This window comes from Globicephala melas, unplaced genomic scaffold (assembly GCF_963455315.2).
Source record: "Globicephala melas unplaced genomic scaffold, mGloMel1.2 SCAFFOLD_362, whole genome shotgun sequence".
Lineage (NCBI taxonomy): Eukaryota > Metazoa > Chordata > Mammalia > Artiodactyla > Delphinidae > Globicephala > Globicephala melas.
The window spans coordinates 161,941-179,554 of record NW_027207531.1 but is presented as its reverse complement, the minus strand read 5'-3'; the positions used below and the strand labels follow the sequence as shown (position 1 = coordinate 179,554).

At 73.4% G+C, this 17,614-nt stretch overlaps 14 non-coding genes across 14 annotated transcripts; all 14 read left to right on the top strand.

Annotated features, from left to right (window-relative positions):
- Nucleotides 1–118: 118 nt before the first annotated feature.
- On the top strand, nt 119–237 carry LOC132595828 (5S ribosomal RNA). Its single transcript, XR_009561937.1, has one exon. It is a non-coding gene; the product is annotated as a 5S ribosomal RNA (ribosomal RNA).
- Nucleotides 238–1,168: 931 nt separating this feature from the next.
- Nucleotides 1,169–1,287, top strand: LOC132595827 (5S ribosomal RNA). Its single transcript, XR_009561936.1, has one exon. It is a non-coding gene; the product is annotated as a 5S ribosomal RNA (ribosomal RNA).
- A 932-nt stretch (nt 1,288–2,219) lies between these two features.
- On the top strand, nt 2,220–2,338 carry LOC132595826 (5S ribosomal RNA). The gene has a single exon (XR_009561935.1). It is a non-coding gene; the product is annotated as a 5S ribosomal RNA (ribosomal RNA).
- A 932-nt stretch (nt 2,339–3,270) lies between these two features.
- Nucleotides 3,271–3,389, top strand: LOC132595825 (5S ribosomal RNA). The gene has a single exon (XR_009561934.1). It is a non-coding gene; the product is annotated as a 5S ribosomal RNA (ribosomal RNA).
- A 2,696-nt stretch (nt 3,390–6,085) lies between these two features.
- Nucleotides 6,086–6,204, top strand: LOC132595824 (5S ribosomal RNA). Its single transcript, XR_009561933.1, has one exon. It is a non-coding gene; the product is annotated as a 5S ribosomal RNA (ribosomal RNA).
- Nucleotides 6,205–7,136: 932 nt separating this feature from the next.
- On the top strand, nt 7,137–7,255 carry LOC132595823 (5S ribosomal RNA). The gene has a single exon (XR_009561932.1). It is a non-coding gene; the product is annotated as a 5S ribosomal RNA (ribosomal RNA).
- Nucleotides 7,256–8,187: 932 nt separating this feature from the next.
- LOC132595822 (5S ribosomal RNA) lies at nt 8,188–8,306 on the top strand. The gene has a single exon (XR_009561931.1). It is a non-coding gene; the product is annotated as a 5S ribosomal RNA (ribosomal RNA).
- Nucleotides 8,307–9,238: 932 nt separating this feature from the next.
- LOC132595821 (5S ribosomal RNA) lies at nt 9,239–9,357 on the top strand. Its single transcript, XR_009561930.1, has one exon. It is a non-coding gene; the product is annotated as a 5S ribosomal RNA (ribosomal RNA).
- Nucleotides 9,358–10,289: 932 nt separating this feature from the next.
- Nucleotides 10,290–10,408, top strand: LOC132595819 (5S ribosomal RNA). Its single transcript, XR_009561928.1, has one exon. It is a non-coding gene; the product is annotated as a 5S ribosomal RNA (ribosomal RNA).
- A 932-nt stretch (nt 10,409–11,340) lies between these two features.
- LOC132595818 (5S ribosomal RNA) lies at nt 11,341–11,459 on the top strand. Its single transcript, XR_009561927.1, has one exon. It is a non-coding gene; the product is annotated as a 5S ribosomal RNA (ribosomal RNA).
- Nucleotides 11,460–12,391: 932 nt separating this feature from the next.
- Nucleotides 12,392–12,510, top strand: LOC132595817 (5S ribosomal RNA). The gene has a single exon (XR_009561926.1). It is a non-coding gene; the product is annotated as a 5S ribosomal RNA (ribosomal RNA).
- A 2,695-nt stretch (nt 12,511–15,205) lies between these two features.
- Nucleotides 15,206–15,324, top strand: LOC132595816 (5S ribosomal RNA). The gene has a single exon (XR_009561925.1). It is a non-coding gene; the product is annotated as a 5S ribosomal RNA (ribosomal RNA).
- A 932-nt stretch (nt 15,325–16,256) lies between these two features.
- On the top strand, nt 16,257–16,375 carry LOC132595815 (5S ribosomal RNA). Its single transcript, XR_009561924.1, has one exon. It is a non-coding gene; the product is annotated as a 5S ribosomal RNA (ribosomal RNA).
- A 931-nt stretch (nt 16,376–17,306) lies between these two features.
- Nucleotides 17,307–17,425, top strand: LOC132595814 (5S ribosomal RNA). Its single transcript, XR_009561923.1, has one exon. It is a non-coding gene; the product is annotated as a 5S ribosomal RNA (ribosomal RNA).
- Nucleotides 17,426–17,614: the final 189 nt, after the last annotated feature.

Here is a 17,614-nt window from a genome sequence, read left to right as displayed (position 1 = left end):
GCCCCTGCCTGGGCGGGCGAGGGGGCCCTGCCGGGGCGGGCCGGCCGCCAGGCTGGCGTTAAGGCGCCAGCGCCAGCGAAACTGGGCCTCAAGAGGCCGCCCGCGGCCCCCCGCCCCCGTCTACGGCCATACCACCCTGAACGCGCCCGATCTCGTCTGATCTCGGAAGCTAAGCAGGGTCGGGCCTGGTTAGTACTTGGATGGGAGACCGCCTGGGAATACCGGGTGCTGTAGGCTTTTTGCCTCCCGCTCCGCCCGCCTTCTCCTTTACTCGCCCGCGGCGGGGTCGCCGGCTCCGCCCCCGCCGGGCCCCGCTGCAGGCCCCACCTCCTCAGGCCCCTCCCACCACGGCGCGCGCCGGCGGGGTCGCTCCCCGCCGGCCCGGCCGGCCAGGCGGCCAGAAGGCGGCCCTGGAAGGCAGCCGCACCCCACACGCTCCCGGGGTGGCTGGCCCGGACCCAGACTCCGCCGCGGGCCCAGTTGCCGTCCTTTCGGCCCGCGAGCCCCTCGACCTGCACCTGGCCGCCCCCACCGGCGCCCAACCCCGGCGCCGCCACCTGTGTGCCGGTGTGTCCCTCCACAGCTCCCTCCGACAAAAGCCCCCCCCCACCCCGCCCCTCTGGCGTGTCACCGCGGCCGGGTGCGGGAGCGGGATCGAGGGCAGGGGCCGCTTCCCCGGGCCTGCCGGCCACCAGGGGCGGGGTCCTGAGCTCGGCGGGGGGTGTGGGGGCAAGGGTGGCCTTGCCGGGGCTGAGGGGCCGTGGCGACTCAATGGTGGCTCCCGGTGGCTTCGGGCCAGCTGCTGTCGGGCAGGAGGGCCGGCCCGGGCTGCGGCCGGGCTGCGCCTAGGGCCGCGTGGGCGGGCAGGGCCGATGCCCAAGGGACCGCGGGCCCCGGGCCCTGAAGCCTCCGGGGCCACGTCCCTGTGAGCGACGTGCGGGATCTTGGGCGGGGCGCCAAGCGCCGAAGGGTTTGCTGGGTCACGGCCGCCCTGGGCTGGGAGGTGGTCGCCAAACCCTCCGCCGCCGCCCGATACCCGAGACCTCCGTTGCCCCTGCCTGGGCGGGCGAGGGGGCCCTGCCGGGGCGGGCCGGCCGCCAGGCTGGCGTTAAGGCGCCAGCGCCAGCGAAACTGGGCCTCAAGAGGCCGCCCGCGGCCCCCCGCCCCCGTCTACGGCCATACCACCCTGAACGCGCCCGATCTCGTCTGATCTCGGAAGCTAAGCAGGGTCGGGCCTGGTTAGTACTTGGATGGGAGACCGCCTGGGAATACCGGGTGCTGTAGGCTTTTTGCCTCCCGCTCCGCCCGCCTTCTCCTTTACTCGCCCGCGGCGGGGGCCGCCGGCTCCGCCCCCGCCGGGCCCCGCTGCAGGCCCCACCTCCTCAGGCCCCTCCCACCACGGCGCGCGCCGGCGGGGTCGCTCCCCGCCGGCCCGGCCGGCCAGGCGGCCAGAAGGCGGCCCTGGAAGGCAGGCGCACCCCAGACGCTCCCGGGGTGGCTGGCCCGGACCCAGACTCCGCCGCGGGCCCAGTTGCCGTCCTTTCGGCCCGCGAGCCCCTCGACCTGCACCTGGCCGCCCCCACCGGCGCCCAGCCCCGGCGCCGCCACCTGTGTGCCGGTGTGTCCCTCCACAGCTCCCTCTGACAAAAGCCCCCCCCCACCCCGCCCCTCTGGCGTGTCACCGCGGCCGGGTGCGGGAGCGGGATCGAGGGCAGGGGCCGCTTCCCCGGGCCTGCCGGCCACCAGGGGCGGGGTCCTGAGCTCGGCGGGGGGTGTGGGGGCAAGGGTGGCCTTGCCGGGGCTGAGGGGCCGTGGCGACTCATTGGTGGCTCCCGGTGGCTTCGGGCCAGCTGCTGTCGGGCAGGAGGGCCGGCCCGGGCTGCGGCCGGGCTGCGCCTAGGGCCGCGTGGGCGGGCAGGGCCGATGCCCAAGGGACCGCGGGCCCCGGGCCCTGAAGCCTCCGGGGCCACGTCCCTGTGAGCGACGTGCGGGATCTTGGGCGGGGCGCCAAGCGCCGAAGGGTTTGCTGGGTCACGGCCGCCCTGGGCTGGGAGGTGGTCGCCAAACCCTCCGCCGCCGCCCGATACCCGAGACCTCCGTTGCCCCTGCCTGGGCGGGCGAGGGGGCCCTGCCGGGGCGGGCCGGCCGCCAGGCTGGCGTTAAGGCGCCAGCGCCAGCGAAACTGGGCCTCAAGAGGCCGCCCGCGGCCCCCCGCCCCCGTCTACGGCCATACCACCCTGAACGCGCCCGATCTCGTCTGATCTCGGAAGCTAAGCAGGGTCGGGCCTGGTTAGTACTTGGATGGGAGACCGCCTGGGAATACCGGGTGCTGTAGGCTTTTTGCCTCCCGCTCCGCCCGCCTTCTCCTTTACTCGCCCGCGGCGGGGGCCGCCGGCTCCGCCCCCGCCGGGCCCCGCTGCAGGCCCCACCTCCTCAGGCCCCTCCCACCACGGCGCGCGCCGGCGGGGTCGCTCCCCGCCGGCCCGGCCGGCCAGGCGGCCAGAAGGCGGCCCTGGAAGGCAGGCGCACCCCAGACGCTCCCGGGGTGGCTGGCCCGGACCCAGACTCCGCCGCGGGCCCAGTTGCCGTCCTTTCGGCCCGCGAGCCCCTCGACCTGCACCTGGCCGCCCCCACCGGCGCCCAGCCCCGGCGCCGCCACCTGTGTGCCGGTGTGTCCCTCCACAGCTCCCTCCGTCAAAAGCCCCCCCCCACCCCGCCCCTCTGGCGTGTCACCGCGGCCGGGTGCGGGAGCGGGATCGAGGGCAGGGGCCGCTTCCCCGGGCCTGCCGGCCACCAGGGGCGGGGTCCTGAGCTCGGCGGGGGGTGTGGGGGCAAGGGTGGCCTTGCCGGGGCTGAGGGGCCGTGGCGACTCAATGGTGGCTCCCGGTGGCTTCGGGCCAGCTGCTGTCGGGCAGGAGGGCCGGCCCGGGCTGCGGCCGGGCTGCGCCTAGGGCCGCGTGGGCGGGCAGGGCCGATGCCCAAGGGACCGCGGGCCCCGGGCCCTGAAGCCTCCGGGGCCACGTCCCTGTGAGCGACGTGCGGGATCTTGGGCGGGGCGCCAAGCGCCGAAGGGTTTGCTGGGTCACGGCCGCCCTGGGCTGGGAGGTGGTCGCCAAACCCTCCGCCGCCGCCCGATACCCGAGACCTCCGTTGCCCCTGCCTGGGCGGGCGAGGGGGCCCTGCCGGGGCGGGCCGGCCGCCAGGCTGGCGTTAAGGCGCCAGCGCCAGCGAAACTGGGCCTCAAGAGGCCGCCCGCGGCCCCCCGCCCCCGTCTACGGCCATACCACCCTGAACGCGCCCGATCTCGTCTGATCTCGGAAGCTAAGCAGGGTCGGGCCTGGTTAGTACTTGGATGGGAGACCGCCTGGGAATACCGGGTGCTGTAGGCTTTTTGCCTCCCGCTCCGCCCGCCTTCTCCTTTACTCGCCCGCGGCGGGGGGGCCGCCGGCTCCGCCCCCGCCGAGCCCCGCTGCAGGCAGTAGTCAAGGTGGGTTTACCTGCCCGAGCAGGAAGCTTGGGCGATGGCAGAAGTGGGAAGAAACTCTTGAGCACAGGTTCTTGGGATCCACGGAGCAGCGCATGCACATGCGATGGGTGCCTACACAGCTGGCTTGCTTGTCTGTGGGGAAAGGCGAGATGGGTCAGGGCCTGGGTTCCTGAGGGGCTGAGAATCAAGGCAGGGATAGAAGAAAGGGGACAGGCCCACATCCCCTGAACCCACGCCGGCGCCCACTCACCTTTGTGGAAAATACGATTGAAAAGTGCCCGCAAGAATCTCTTCAGATGCCTCCAGAGTTGAGGCAAGAAGGGGAGGGGGGAGGCCGGGAGCAGGGTGAGCCCTGAAATCCAACCCTTGTCCCGGTCACACCCCAGCAGCCCTCCCACCTCAGCCCCTTCAAGACCCCAGGGCTCCCCCAACCGCGCTGCACAGATCCTGCCCTGACCATAGTCACCATGTTGATCCCCACGTTGAGCAAGATGAAGCTGACCGGGATCAGAAGAATTGAGTATCCTTGCTCCTGGCATTTCCTGGGGATGGGGCCAGTGAACGGCTCGGCTCGGTAGTAGTTTCGCTCACCCATGGCCGTTGGTCCCAGGACTGCCTGGGCCCTCTGCCCTCCAGTTTTAACTGGGAGCCAGACTGGGTCATAATGGGGCAGGTGGTGAGGTCACAGTGAGGGAGGGGGATGAAAAGGAGGGCCCAGAGTGGCATTCCCTGGTAACCAGGGTCAGGTAAGCTGAGCCTGGACAGTCAAACAGGGCCCGGTGGCCGGCATACATCCCCTCGAGCGGTCATTCATTCGCTCACCGCCCGCTGACTCACTTGTTCAAATGACACATTGCGTCTCTTGGCCCCTCTTGAGACTAGGAAGACCTTGGCCTCAGAGGCCTGCTGAAGGCCTGGCTGGAGTCCAGAGCCTCAGCCTTCTTCATGCCCTTCACTGGGCCTGGAGCTGGACCTGCCCAGATGTGGAACCTCCCAGTTTGGAAGCAACTTCTTGTATGAGGCTCTCTGTGGACAGGGACAGCTGAGACACAGAGGAGGTGCCCAGAGACCAGGGGTTTGGAGTCTGCAGCTGCAGATGTACTTAGTGCATGGTATAGGACCAGGAGGGGCCTGCTGGCAGAACTGTGGCCACTAAACCAAAGGGACCCTCAGGCCAAGAAGGGGACACTGGCTTCTTATTGCAGGAAGCCAAGCGCAGGGACCCAGGCTGGCAGAAGGAGTGGCGCTTCCAAGCCACAGACCACCAATGTTTCCTGGACTCTGGCGCTCTTTATTCCTCTCTCCATGCCCTGCCGCCCCCTGCCCCTGCCCCCACTTGCTGCTGGTAAGTTCATTTTCCCAGTCTGGCTCCCGTGCAGAGAGGGCCTGGAGGCCGAGGTGGAAGGTAGCAGCGAGTTGGCCCGCGCTTGGCCCTCCTGCGGTTGCCGCTTCAGCACCAGACTGTCATACACCTGGTAGTTGGCATTGCCTCCCGGGTTCCGGCTGAGTGGCATGAAGGTGGGCGGGGGTGGAGGGTGCTCGGTAGCCTGGACGTCGGGCAGGAGGTGAGAGGGGCGGAGGAGCAGCGCTGAGCTGGGAGCCGGGGCCCGCTGGTCCAAGGCCTCGGCCAGTACCGTGAGGGAGGCGGAGGTGGCCACAGGGCGCCGCAAGGGCAGGATCTCAGCCCATTCGGCCGCCGGGTGCCGCACCTCGTGGGGATCGCGGGAGTAATCCAAGTGTCCCGTGGAGGGATGCAGGCTGCGGTTGGACTCGCTGTGAGCACAGCTGGGGAGGCTACGTCTCTGGGCCGGTGGGGTGTCGCGCTACCAGGCGTCGGGCCGGTAGACCCGAGGCAACAGAGCGGATGGAGGCTCAGAGCCCTCCAGACCCAGACTCCGCCATGGGCCCAGTTGCCGTCCTTTCGGCCCGCGAGCCCCTCGACCTGCACCTGGCCGCCCCCACCGGCGCCCAGCCCCGGCGCCGCCACCTGTGTGCCGGTATGTCCCTCCACAGCTCCCTCCGTCAAAAGCCCCCCCCCACCCCGCCCCTCTGGCGTGTCACCGCGGCCGGGTGCGGGAGCGGGATCGAGGGCAGGGGCCGCTTCCCCGGGCCTGCCGGCCACCAGGGGCGGGGTCCTGAGCTCGGCGGGGGGTGTGGGGGCAAGGGTGGCCTTGCCGGGGCTGAGGGGCCGTGGCGACTCAATGGTGGCTCCCGGTGGCTTCGGGCCAGCTGCTGTCGGGCAGGAGGGCCGGCCCGGGCTGCGGCCGGGCTGCGCCTAGGGCCGCGTGGGCGGGCAGGGCCGATGCCCAAGGGACCGCGGGCCCCGGGCCCTGAAGCCTCCGGGGCCACGTCCCTGTGAGCGACGTGCGGGATCTTGGGCGGGGCGCCAAGCGCCGAAGGGTTTGCTGGGTCACGGCCGCCCTGGGCTGGGAGGTGGTCGCCAAACCCTCCGCCGCCGCCCGATACCCGAGACCTCCGTTGCCCCTGCCTGGGCGGGCGAGGGGGCCCTGCCGGGGCGGGCCGGCCGCCAGGCTGGCGTTAAGGCGCCAGCGCCAGCGAAACTGGGCCTCAAGAGGCCGCCCGCGGCCCCCCGCCCCCGTCTACGGCCATACCACCCTGAACGCGCCCGATCTCGTCTGATCTCGGAAGCTAAGCAGGGTCGGGCCTGGTTAGTACTTGGATGGGAGACCGCCTGGGAATACCGGGTGCTGTAGGCTTTTTGCCTCCCGCTCCGCCCGCCTTCTCCTTTACTCGCCCGCGGCGGGGGCCGCCGGCTCCGCCCCCGCCGGGCCCCGCTGCAGGCCCCACCTCCTCAGGCCCCTCCCACCACGGCGCGCGCCGGCGGGGTCGCTCCCCGCCGGCCCGGCCGGCCAGGCGGCCAGAAGGCGGCCCTGGAAGGCAGCCGCACCCCAGACGCTCCCGGGGTGGCTGGCCCGGACCCAGACTCCGCCGCGGGCCCAGTTGCCGTCCTTTCGGCCCGCGAGCCCCTCGACCTGCACCTGGCCGCCCCCACCGGCGCCCAACCCCGGCGCCGCCACCTGTGTGCCGGTGTGTCCCTCCACAGCTCCCTCCGACAAAAGCCCCCCCCCACCCCGCCCCTCTGGCGTGTCACCGCGGCCGGGTGCGGGAGCGGGATCGAGGGCAGGGGCCGCTTCCCCGGGCCTGCCGGCCACCAGGGGCGGGGTCCTGAGCTCGGCGGGGGGTGTGGGGGCAAGGGTGGCCTTGCCGGGGCTGAGGGGCCGTGGCGACTCAATGGTGGCTCCCGGTGGCTTCGGGCCAGCTGCTGTCGGGCAGGAGGGCCGGCCCGGGCTGCGGCCGGGCTGCGCCTAGGGCCGCGTGGGCGGGCAGGGCCGATGCCCAAGGGACCGCGGGCCCCGGGCCCTGAAGCCTCCGGGGCCACGTCCCTGTGAGCGACGTGCGGGATCTTGGGCGGGGCGCCAAGCGCCGAAGGGTTTGCTGGGTCACGGCCGCCCTGGGCTGGGAGGTGGTCGCCAAACCCTCCGCCGCCGCCCGATACCCGAGACCTCCGTTGCCCCTGCCTGGGCGGGCGAGGGGGCCCTGCCGGGGCGGGCCGGCCGCCAGGCTGGCGTTAAGGCGCCAGCGCCAGCGAAACTGGGCCTCAAGAGGCCGCCCGCGGCCCCCCGCCCCCGTCTACGGCCATACCACCCTGAACGCGCCCGATCTCGTCTGATCTCGGAAGCTAAGCAGGGTCGGGCCTGGTTAGTACTTGGATGGGAGACCGCCTGGGAATACCGGGTGCTGTAGGCTTTTTGCCTCCCGCTCCGCCCGCCTTCTCCTTTACTCGCCCGCGGCGGGGGCCGCCGGCTCCGCCCCCGCCGGGCCCCGCTGCAGGCCCCACCTCCTCAGGCCCCTCCCACCACGGCGCGCGCCGGCGGGGTCGCTCCCCGCCGGCCCGGCCGGCCAGGCGGCCAGAAGGCGGCCCTGGAAGGCAGGCGCACCCCAGACGCTCCCGGGGTGGCTGGCCCGGACCCAGACTCCGCCGCGGGCCCAGTTGCCGTCCTTTCGGCCCGCGAGCCCCTCGACCTGCACCTGGCCGCCCCCACCGGCGCCCAGCCCCGGCGCCGCCACCTGTGTGCCGGTGTGTCCCTCCACAGCTCCCTCCGACAAAAGCCCCCCCCCACCCCGCCCCTCTGGCGTGTCACCGCGGCCGGGTGCGGGAGCGGGATCGAGGGCAGGGGCCGCTTCCCCGGGCCTGCCGGCCACCAGGGGCGGGGTCCTGAGCTCGGCGGGGGGTGTGGGGGCAAGGGTGGCCTTGCCGGGGCTGAGGGGCCGTGGCGACTCAATGGTGGCTCCCGGTGGCTTCGGGCCAGCTGCTGTCGGGCAGGAGGGCCGGCCCGGGCTGCGGCCGGGCTGCGCCTAGGGCCGCGTGGGCGGGCAGGGCCGATGCCCAAGGGACCGCGGGCCCCGGGCCCTGAAGCCTCCGGGGCCACGTCCCTGTGAGCGACGTGCGGGATCTTGGGCGGGGCGCCAAGCGCCGAAGGGTTTGCTGGGTCACGGCCGCCCTGGGCTGGGAGGTGGTCGCCAAACCCTCCGCCGCCGCCCGATACCCGAGACCTCCGTTGCCCCTGCCTGGGCGGGCGAGGGGGCCCTGCCGGGGCGGGCCGGCCGCCAGGCTGGCGTTAAGGCGCCAGCGCCAGCGAAACTGGGCCTCAAGAGGCCGCCCGCGGCCCCCCGCCCCCGTCTACGGCCATACCACCCTGAACGCGCCCGATCTCGTCTGATCTCGGAAGCTAAGCAGGGTCGGGCCTGGTTAGTACTTGGATGGGAGACCGCCTGGGAATACCGGGTGCTGTAGGCTTTTTGCCTCCCGCTCCGCCCGCCTTCTCCTTTACTCGCCCGCGGCGGGGGCCGCCGGCTCCGCCCCCGCCGGGCCCCGCTGCAGGCCCCACCTCCTCAGGCCCCTCCCACCACGGCGCGCGCCGGCGGGGTCGCTCCCCGCCGGCCCGGCCGGCCAGGCGGCCAGAAGGCGGCCCTGGAAGGCAGGCGCACCCCAGACGCTCCCGGGGTGGCTGGCCCGGACCCAGACTCCGCCGCGGGCCCAGTTGCCGTCCTTTCGGCCCGCGAGCCCCTCGACCTGCACCTGGCCGCCCCCACCGGCGCCCAGCCCCGGCGCCGCCACCTGTGTGCCGGTGTGTCCCTCCACAGCTCCCTCCGACAAAAGCCCCCCCCCACCCCGCCCCTCTGGCGTGTCACCGCGGCCGGGTGCGGGAGCGGGATCGAGGGCAGGGGCCGCTTCCCCGGGCCTGCCGGCCACCAGGGGCGGGGTCCTGAGCTCGGCGGGGGGTGTGGGGGCAAGGGTGGCCTTGCCGGGGCTGAGGGGCCGTGGCGACTCAATGGTGGCTCCCGGTGGCTTCGGGCCAGCTGCTGTCGGGCAGGAGGGCCGGCCCGGGCTGCGGCCGGGCTGCGCCTAGGGCCGCGTGGGCGGGCAGGGCCGATGCCCAAGGGACCGCGGGCCCCGGGCCCTGAAGCCTCCGGGGCCACGTCCCTGTGAGCGACGTGCGGGATCTTGGGCGGGGCGCCAAGCGCCGAAGGGTTTGCTGGGTCACGGCCGCCCTGGGCTGGGAGGTGGTCGCCAAACCCTCCGCCGCCGCCCGATACCCGAGACCTCCGTTGCCCCTGCCTGGGCGGGCGAGGGGGCCCTGCCGGGGCGGGCCGGCCGCCAGGCTGGCGTTAAGGCGCCAGCGCCAGCGAAACTGGGCCTCAAGAGGCCGCCCGCGGCCCCCCGCCCCCGTCTACGGCCATACCACCCTGAACGCGCCCGATCTCGTCTGATCTCGGAAGCTAAGCAGGGTCGGGCCTGGTTAGTACTTGGATGGGAGACCGCCTGGGAATACCGGGTGCTGTAGGCTTTTTGCCTCCCGCTCCGCCCGCCTTCTCCTTTACTCGCCCGCGGCGGGGGCCGCCGGCTCCGCCCCCGCCGGGCCCCGCTGCAGGCCCCACCTCCTCAGGCCCCTCCCACCACGGCGCGCGCCGGCGGGGTCGCTCCCCGCCGGCCCGGCCGGCCAGGCGGCCAGAAGGCGGCCCTGGAAGGCAGGCGCACCCCAGACGCTCCCGGGGTGGCTGGCCCGGACCCAGACTCCGCCGCGGGCCCAGTTGCCGTCCTTTCGGCCCGCGAGCCCCTCGACCTGCACCTGGCCGCCCCCACCGGCGCCCAGCCCCGGCGCCGCCACCTGTGTGCCGGTGTGTCCCTCCACAGCTCCCTCCGACAAAAGCCCCCCCCCACCCCGCCCCTCTGGCGTGTCACCGCGGCCGGGTGCGGGAGCGGGATCGAGGGCAGGGGCCGCTTCCCCGGGCCTGCCGGCCACCAGGGGCGGGGTCCTGAGCTCGGCGGGGGGTGTGGGGGCAAGGGTGGCCTTGCCGGGGCTGAGGGGCCGTGGCGACTCAATGGTGGCTCCCGGTGGCTTCGGGCCAGCTGCTGTCGGGCAGGAGGGCCGGCCCGGGCTGCGGCCGGGCTGCGCCTAGGGCCGCGTGGGCGGGCAGGGCCGATGCCCAAGGGACCGCGGGCCCCGGGCCCTGAAGCCTCCGGGGCCACGTCCCTGTGAGCGACGTGCGGGATCTTGGGCGGGGCGCCAAGCGCCGAAGGGTTTGCTGGGTCACGGCCGCCCTGGGCTGGGAGGTGGTCGCCAAACCCTCCGCCGCCGCCCGATACCCGAGACCTCCGTTGCCCCTGCCTGGGCGGGCGAGGGGGCCCTGCCGGGGCGGGCCGGCCGCCAGGCTGGCGTTAAGGCGCCAGCGCCAGCGAAACTGGGCCTCAAGAGGCCGCCCGCGGCCCCCCGCCCCCGTCTACGGCCATACCACCCTGAACGCGCCCGATCTCGTCTGATCTCGGAAGCTAAGCAGGGTCGGGCCTGGTTAGTACTTGGATGGGAGACCGCCTGGGAATACCGGGTGCTGTAGGCTTTTTGCCTCCCTCTCCGCCCGCCTTCTCCTTTACTCGCCCGCGGCGGGGGCCGCCGGCTCCGCCCCCGCCGGGCCCCGCTGCAGGCCCCACCTCCTCAGGCCCCTCCCACCACGGCGCGCGCCGGCGGGGTCGCTCCCCGCCGGCCCGGCCGGCCAGGCGGCCAGAAGGCGGCCCTGGAAGGCAGGCGCACCCCAGACGCTCCCGGGGTGGCTGGCCCGGACCCAGACTCCGCCGCGGGCCCAGTTGCCGTCCTTTCGGCCCGCGAGCCCCTCGACCTGCACCTGGCCGCCCCCACCGGCGCCCAGCCCCGGCGCCGCCACCTGTGTGCCGGTGTGTCCCTCCACAGCTCCCTCTGACAAAAGCCCCCCCCCACCCCGCCCCTCTGGCGTGTCACCGCGGCCGGGTGCGGGAGCGGGATCGAGGGCAGGGGCCGCTTCCCCGGGCCTGCCGGCCACCAGGGGCGGGGTCCTGAGCTCGGCGGGGGGTGTGGGGGCAAGGGTGGCCTTGCCGGGGCTGAGGGGCCGTGGCGACTCAATGGTGGCTCCCGGTGGCTTCGGGCCAGCTGCTGTCGGGCAGGAGGGCCGGCCCGGGCTGCGGCCGGGCTGCGCCTAGGGCCGCGTGGGCGGGCAGGGCCGATGCCCAAGGGACCGCGGGCCCCGGGCCCTGAAGCCTCCGGGGCCACGTCCCTGTGAGCGACGTGCGGGATCTTGGGCGGGGCGCCAAGCGCCGAAGGGTTTGCTGGGTCACGGCCGCCCTGGGCTGGGAGGTGGTCGCCAAACCCTCCGCCGCCGCCCGATACCCGAGACCTCCGTTGCCCCTGCCTGGGCGGGCGAGGGGGCCCTGCCGGGGCGGGCCGGCCGCCAGGCTGGCGTTAAGGCGCCAGCGCCAGCGAAACTGGGCCTCAAGAGGCCGCCCGCGGCCCCCCGCCCCCGTCTACGGCCATACCACCCTGAACGCGCCCGATCTCGTCTGATCTCGGAAGCTAAGCAGGGTCGGGCCTGGTTAGTACTTGGATGGGAGACCGCCTGGGAATACCGGGTGCTGTAGGCTTTTTGCCTCCCGCTCCGCCCGCCTTCTCCTTTACTCGCCCGCGGCGGGGGCCGCCGGCTCCGCCCCCGCCGGGCCCCGCTGCAGGCCCCACCTCCTCAGGCCCCTCCCACCACGGCGCGCGCCGGCGGGGTCGCTCCCCGCCGGCCCGGCCGGCCAGGCGGCCAGAAGGCGGCCCTGGAAGGCAGGCGCACCCCAGACGCTCCCGGGGTGGCTGGCCCGGACCCAGACTCCGCCGCGGGCCCAGTTGCCGTCCTTTCGGCCCGCGAGCCCCTCGACCTGCACCTGGCCGCCCCCACCGGCGCCCAGCCCCGGCGCCGCCACCTGTGTGCCGGTGTGTCCCTCCACAGCTCCCTCCGACAAAAGCCCCCCCCCACCCCGCCCCTCTGGCGTGTCACCGCGGCCGGGTGCGGGAGCGGGATCGAGGGCAGGGGCCGCTTCCCCGGGCCTGCCGGCCACCAGGGGCGGGGTCCTGAGCTCGGCGGGGGGTGTGGGGGCAAGGGTGGCCTTGCCGGGGCTGAGGGGCCGTGGCGACTCATTGGTGGCTCCCGGTGGCTTCGGGCCAGCTGCTGTCGGGCAGGAGGGCCGGCCCGGGCTGCGGCCGGGCTGCGCCTAGGGCCGCGTGGGCGGGCAGGGCCGATGCCCAAGGGACCGCGGGCCCCGGGCCCTGAAGCCTCCGGGGCCACGTCCCTGTGAGCGACGTGCGGGATCTTGGGCGGGGCGCCAAGCGCCGAAGGGTTTGCTGGGTCACGGCCGCCCTGGGCTGGGAGGTGGTCGCCAAACCCTCCGCCGCCGCCCGATACCCGAGACCTCCGTTGCCCCTGCCTGGGCGGGCGAGGGGGCCCTGCCGGGGCGGGCCGGCCGCCAGGCTGGCGTTAAGGCGCCAGCGCCAGCGAAACTGGGCCTCAAGAGGCCGCCCGCGGCCCCCCGCCCCCGTCTACGGCCATACCACCCTGAACGCGCCCGATCTCGTCTGATCTCGGAAGCTAAGCAGGGTCGGGCCTGGTTAGTACTTGGATGGGAGACCGCCTGGGAATACCGGGTGCTGTAGGCTTTTTGCCTCCCGCTCCGCCCGCCTTCTCCTTTACTCGCCCGCGGCGGGGGGGCCGCCGGCTCCGCCCCCGCCGAGCCCCGCTGCAGGCAGTAGTCAAGGTGGGTTTACCTGCCCGAGCAGGAAGCTTGGGCGATGGCAGAAGTGGGAAGAAACTCTTGAGCACAGGTTCTTGGGATCCACGGAGCAGCGCATGCACATGCGATGGGTGCCTACACAGCTGGCTTGCTTGTCTGTGGGGAAAGGCGAGATGGGTCAGGGCCTGGGTTCCTGAGGGGCTGAGAATCAAGGCAGGGATAGAAGAAAGGGGACAGGCCCACATCCCCTGAACCCACGCCGGCGCCCACTCACCTTTGTGGAAAATACGATTGAAAAGTGCCCGCAAGAATCTCTTCAGATGCCTCCAGAGTTGAGGCAAGAAGGGGAGGGGGGAGGCCGGGAGCAGGGTGAGCCCTGAAATCCAACCCTTGTCCCGGTCACACCCCAGCAGCCCTCCCACCTCAGCCCCTTCAAGACCCCAGGGCTCCCCCAACCGCGCTGCACAGATCCTGCCCTGACCATAGTCACCATGTTGATCCCCACGTTGAGCAAGATGAAGCTGACCGGGATCAGAAGAATTGAGTATCCTTGCTCCTGGCATTTCCTGGGGATGGGGCCAGTGAACGGCTCGGCTCGGTAGTAGTTTCGCTCACCCATGGCCGTTGGTCCCAGGACTGCCTGGGCCCTCTGCCCTCCAGTTTTAACTGGGAGCCAGACTGGGTCATAATGGGGCAGGTGGTGAGGTCACAGTGAGGGAGGGGGATGAAAAGGAGGGCCCAGAGTGGCATTCCCTGGTAACCAGGGTCAGGTAAGCTGAGCCTGGACAGTCAAACAGGGCCCGGTGGCCGGCATACATCCCCTCGAGCGGTCATTCATTCGCTCACCGCCCGCTGACTCACTTGTTCAAATGACACATTGCGTCTCTTGGCCCCTCTTGAGACTAGGAAGACCTTGGCCTCAGAGGCCTGCTGAAGGCCTGGCTGGAGTCCAGAGCCTCAGCCTTCTTCATGCCCTTCACTGGGCCTGGAGCTGGACCTGCCCAGATGTGGAACCTCCCAGTTTGGAAGCAACTTCTTGTATGAGGCTCTCTGTGGACAGGGACAGCTGAGACACAGAGGAGGTGCCCAGAGACCAGGGGTTTGGAGTCTGCAGCTGCAGATATACTTAGTGCATGGTATAGGACCAGGAGGGGCCTGCTGGCAGAACTGTGGCCACTAAACCAAAGGGACCCTCAGGCCAAGAAGGGGACACTGGCTTCTTATTGCAGGAAGCCAAGCGCAGGGACCCAGGCTGGCAGAAGGAGTGGCGCTTCCAAGCCACAGACCACCAATGTTTCCTGGACTCTGGCGCTCTTTATTCCTCTCTCCATGCCCTGCCGCCCCCTGCCCCTGCCCCCACTTGCTGCTGGTAAGTTCATTTTCCCAGTCTGGCTCCCGTGCAGAGAGGGCCTGGAGGCCGAGGTGGAAGGTAGCAGCGAGTTGGCCCGCGCTTGGCCCTCCTGCGGTTGCCGCTTCAGCACCAGACTGTCATACACCTGGTAGTTGGCATTGCCTCCCGGGTTCCGGCTGAGTGGCATGAAGGTGGGCGGGGGTGGAGGGTGCTCGGTAGCCTGGACGTCGGGCAGGAGGTGAGAGGGGCGGAGGAGCAGCGCTGAGCTGGGAGCCGGGGCCCGCTGGTCCGAGGCCTCGGCCAGTACCGTGAGGGAGGCGGAGGTGGCCACAGGGCGCCGCAAGGGCAGGATCTCAGCCCATTCGGCCGCCGGGTGCCGCACCTCGTGGGGATCGCGGGAGTAATCCAAGTGTCCCGTGGAGGGATGCAGGCTGCGGTTGGACTCGCTGTGAGCACAGCTGGGGAGGCTACGTCTGTGGGCCGGTGGGGTGTCGCGCTACCAGGCGTCGGGCCGGTAGACCCGAGGCAACAGAGCGGATGGAGGCTCAGAGCCCTCCAGACCCAGACTCCGCCATGGGCCCAGTTGCCGTCCTTTCGGCCCGCGAGCCCCTCGACCTGCACCTGGCCGCCCCCACCGGCGCCCAGCCCCGGCGCCGCCACCTGTGTGCCGGTATGTCCCTCCACAGCTCCCTCCGTCAAAAGCCCCCCCCCACCCCGCCCCTCTGGCGTGTCACCGCGGCCGGGTGCGGGAGCGGGATCGAGGGCAGGGGCCGCTTCCCCGGGCCTGCCGGCCACCAGGGGCGGGGTCCTGAGCTCGGCGGGGGGTGTGGGGGCAAGGGTGGCCTTGCCGGGGCTGAGGGGCCGTGGCGACTCAATGGTGGCTCCCGGTGGCTTCGGGCCAGCTGCTGTCGGGCAGGAGGGCCGGCCCGGGCTGCGGCCGGGCTGCGCCTAGGGCCGCGTGGGCGGGCAGGGCCGATGCCCAAGGGACCGCGGGCCCCGGGCCCTGAAGCCTCCGGGGCCACGTCCCTGTGAGCGACGTGCGGGATCTTGGGCGGGGCGCCAAGCGCCGAAGGGTTTGCTGGGTCACGGCCGCCCTGGGCTGGGAGGTGGTCGCCAAACCCTCCGCCGCCGCCCGATACCCGAGACCTCCGTTGCCCCTGCCTGGGCGGGCGAGGGGGCCCTGCCGGGGCGGGCCGGCCGCCAGGCTGGCGTTAAGGCGCCAGCGCCAGCGAAACTGGGCCTCAAGAGGCCGCCCGCGGACCCCGCCCCCGTCTACGGCCATACCACCCTGAACGCGCCCGATCTCGTCTGATCTCGGAAGCTAAGCAGGGTCGGGCCTGGTTAGTACTTGGATGGGAGACCGCCTGGGAATACCGGGTGCTGTAGGCTTTTTGCCTCCCGCTCCGCCCGCCTTCTCCTTTACTCGCCCGCGGCGGGGGCCGCCGGCTCCGCCCCCGCCGGGCCCCGCTGCAGGCCCCACCTCCTCAGGCCCCTCCCACCACGGCGCGCGCCGGCGGGGTCGCTCCCCGCCGGCCCGGCCGGCCAGGCGGCCAGAAGGCGGCCCTGGAAGGCAGCCGCACCCCAGACGCTCCCGGGGTGGCTGGCCCGGACCCAGACTCCGCCGCGGGCCCAGTTGCCGTCCTTTCGGCCCGCGAGCCCCTCGACCTGCACCTGGCCGCCCCCACCGGCGCCCAGCCCCGGCGCCGCCACCTGTGTGCCGGTGTGTCCCTCCACAGCTCCCTCCGACAAAAGCCCCCCCCCACCCCGCCCCTCTGGCGTGTCACCGCGGCCGGGTGCGGGAGCGGGATCGAGGGCAGGGGCCGCTTCCCCGGGCCTGCCGGCCACCAGGGGCGGGGTCCTGAGCTCGGCGGGGGGTGTGGGGGCAAGGGTGGCCTTGCCGGGGCTGAGGGGCCGTGGCGACTCAATGGTGGCTCCCGGTGGCTTCGGGCCAGCTGCTGTCGGGCAGGAGGGCCGGCCCGGGCTGCGGCCGGGCTGCGCCTAGGGCCGCGTGGGCGGGCAGGGCCGATGCCCAAGGGACCGCGGGCCCCGGGCCCTGAAGCCTCCGGGGCCACGTCCCTGTGAGCGACGTGTGGGATCTTGGGCGGGGCGCCAAGCGCCGAAGGGTTTGCTGGGTCACGGCCGCCCTGGGCTGGGAGGTGGTCGCCAAACCCTCCGCCGCCGCCCGATACCCGAGACCTCCGTTGCCCCTGCCTGGGCGGGCGAGGGGGCCCTGCCGGGGCGGGCCGGCCGCCAGGCTGGCGTTAAGGCGCCAGCGCCAGCGAAACTGGGCCTCAAGAGGCCGCCCGCGGCCCCCCGCCCCCGTCTACGGCCATACCACCCTGAACGCGCCCGATCTCGTCTGATCTCGGAAGCTAAGCAGGGTCGGGCCTGGTTAGTACTTGGATGGGAGACCGCCTGGGAATACCGGGTGCTGTAGGCTTTTTGCCTCCCGCTCCGCCCGCCTTCTCCTTTACTCGCCCGCGGCGGGGTCGCCGGCTCCGCCCCCGCCGGGCCCCGCTGCAGGCCCCACCTCCTCAGGCCCCTCCCACCACGGCGCGCGCCGGCGGGGTCGCTCCCCGCCGGCCCGGCCGGCCAGGCGGCCAGAAGGCGGCCCTGGAAGGCAGCCGCACCCCACACGCTCCCGGGGTGGCTGGCCCGGACCCAGACTCCGCCGCGGGCCCAGTTGCCGTCCTTTCGGCCCGCGAGCCCCTCGACCTGCACCTGGCCGCCCCCACCGGCGCCCAACCCCGGCGCCGCCACCTGTGTGCCGGTGTGTCCCTCCACAGCTCCCTCTGACAAAAGCCCCCCCCCACCCCGCCCCTCTGGCGTGTCACCGCGGCCGGGTGCGGGAGCGGGATCGAGGGCAGGGGCCGCTTCCCCGGGCCTGCCGGCCACCAGGGGCGGGGTCCTGAGCTCGGCGGGGGGTGTGGGGGCAAGGGTGGCCTTGCCGGGGCTGAGGGGCCGTGGCGACTCAATGGTGGCTCCCGGTGGCTTCGGGCCAGCTGCTGTCGGGCAGGAGGGCCGGCCCGGGCTGCGGCCGGGCTGCGCCTAGGGCCGCGTGGGCGGGCAGGGCCGATGCCCAAGGGACCGCGGGCCCCGGGCCCTGAAGCCTCCGGGGCCACGTCCCTGTGAGCGACGTGCGGGATCTTGGGCGGGGCGCCAAGCGCCGAAGGGTTTGCTGGGTCACGGCCGCCCTGGGCTGGGAGGTGGTCGCCAAACCCTCCGCCGCCGCCCGATACCCGAGACCTCCGTTGCCCCTGCCTGGGCGGGCGAGGGGGCCCTGCCGGGGCGGGCCGGCCGCCAGGCTGGCGTTAAGGCGCCAGCGCCAGCGAAACTGGGCCTCAAGAGGCCGCCCGCGGCCCCCCGCCCCCGTCTACGGCCATACCACCCTGAACGCGCCCGATCTCGTCTGATCTCGGAAGCTAAGCAGGGTCGGGCCTGGTTAGTACTTGGATGGGAGACCGCCTGGGAATACCGGGTGCTGTAGGCTTTTTGCCTCCCGCTCCGCCCGCCTTCTCCTTTACTCGCCCGCGGCGGGGTCGCCGGCTCCGCCCCCGCCGGGCCCCGCTGCAGGCCCCACCTCCTCAGGCCCCTCCCACCACGGCGCGCGCCGGCGGGGTCGCTCCCCGCCGGCCCGGCCGGCCAGGCGGCCAGAAGGCGGCCCTGGAAGGCAGCCGCA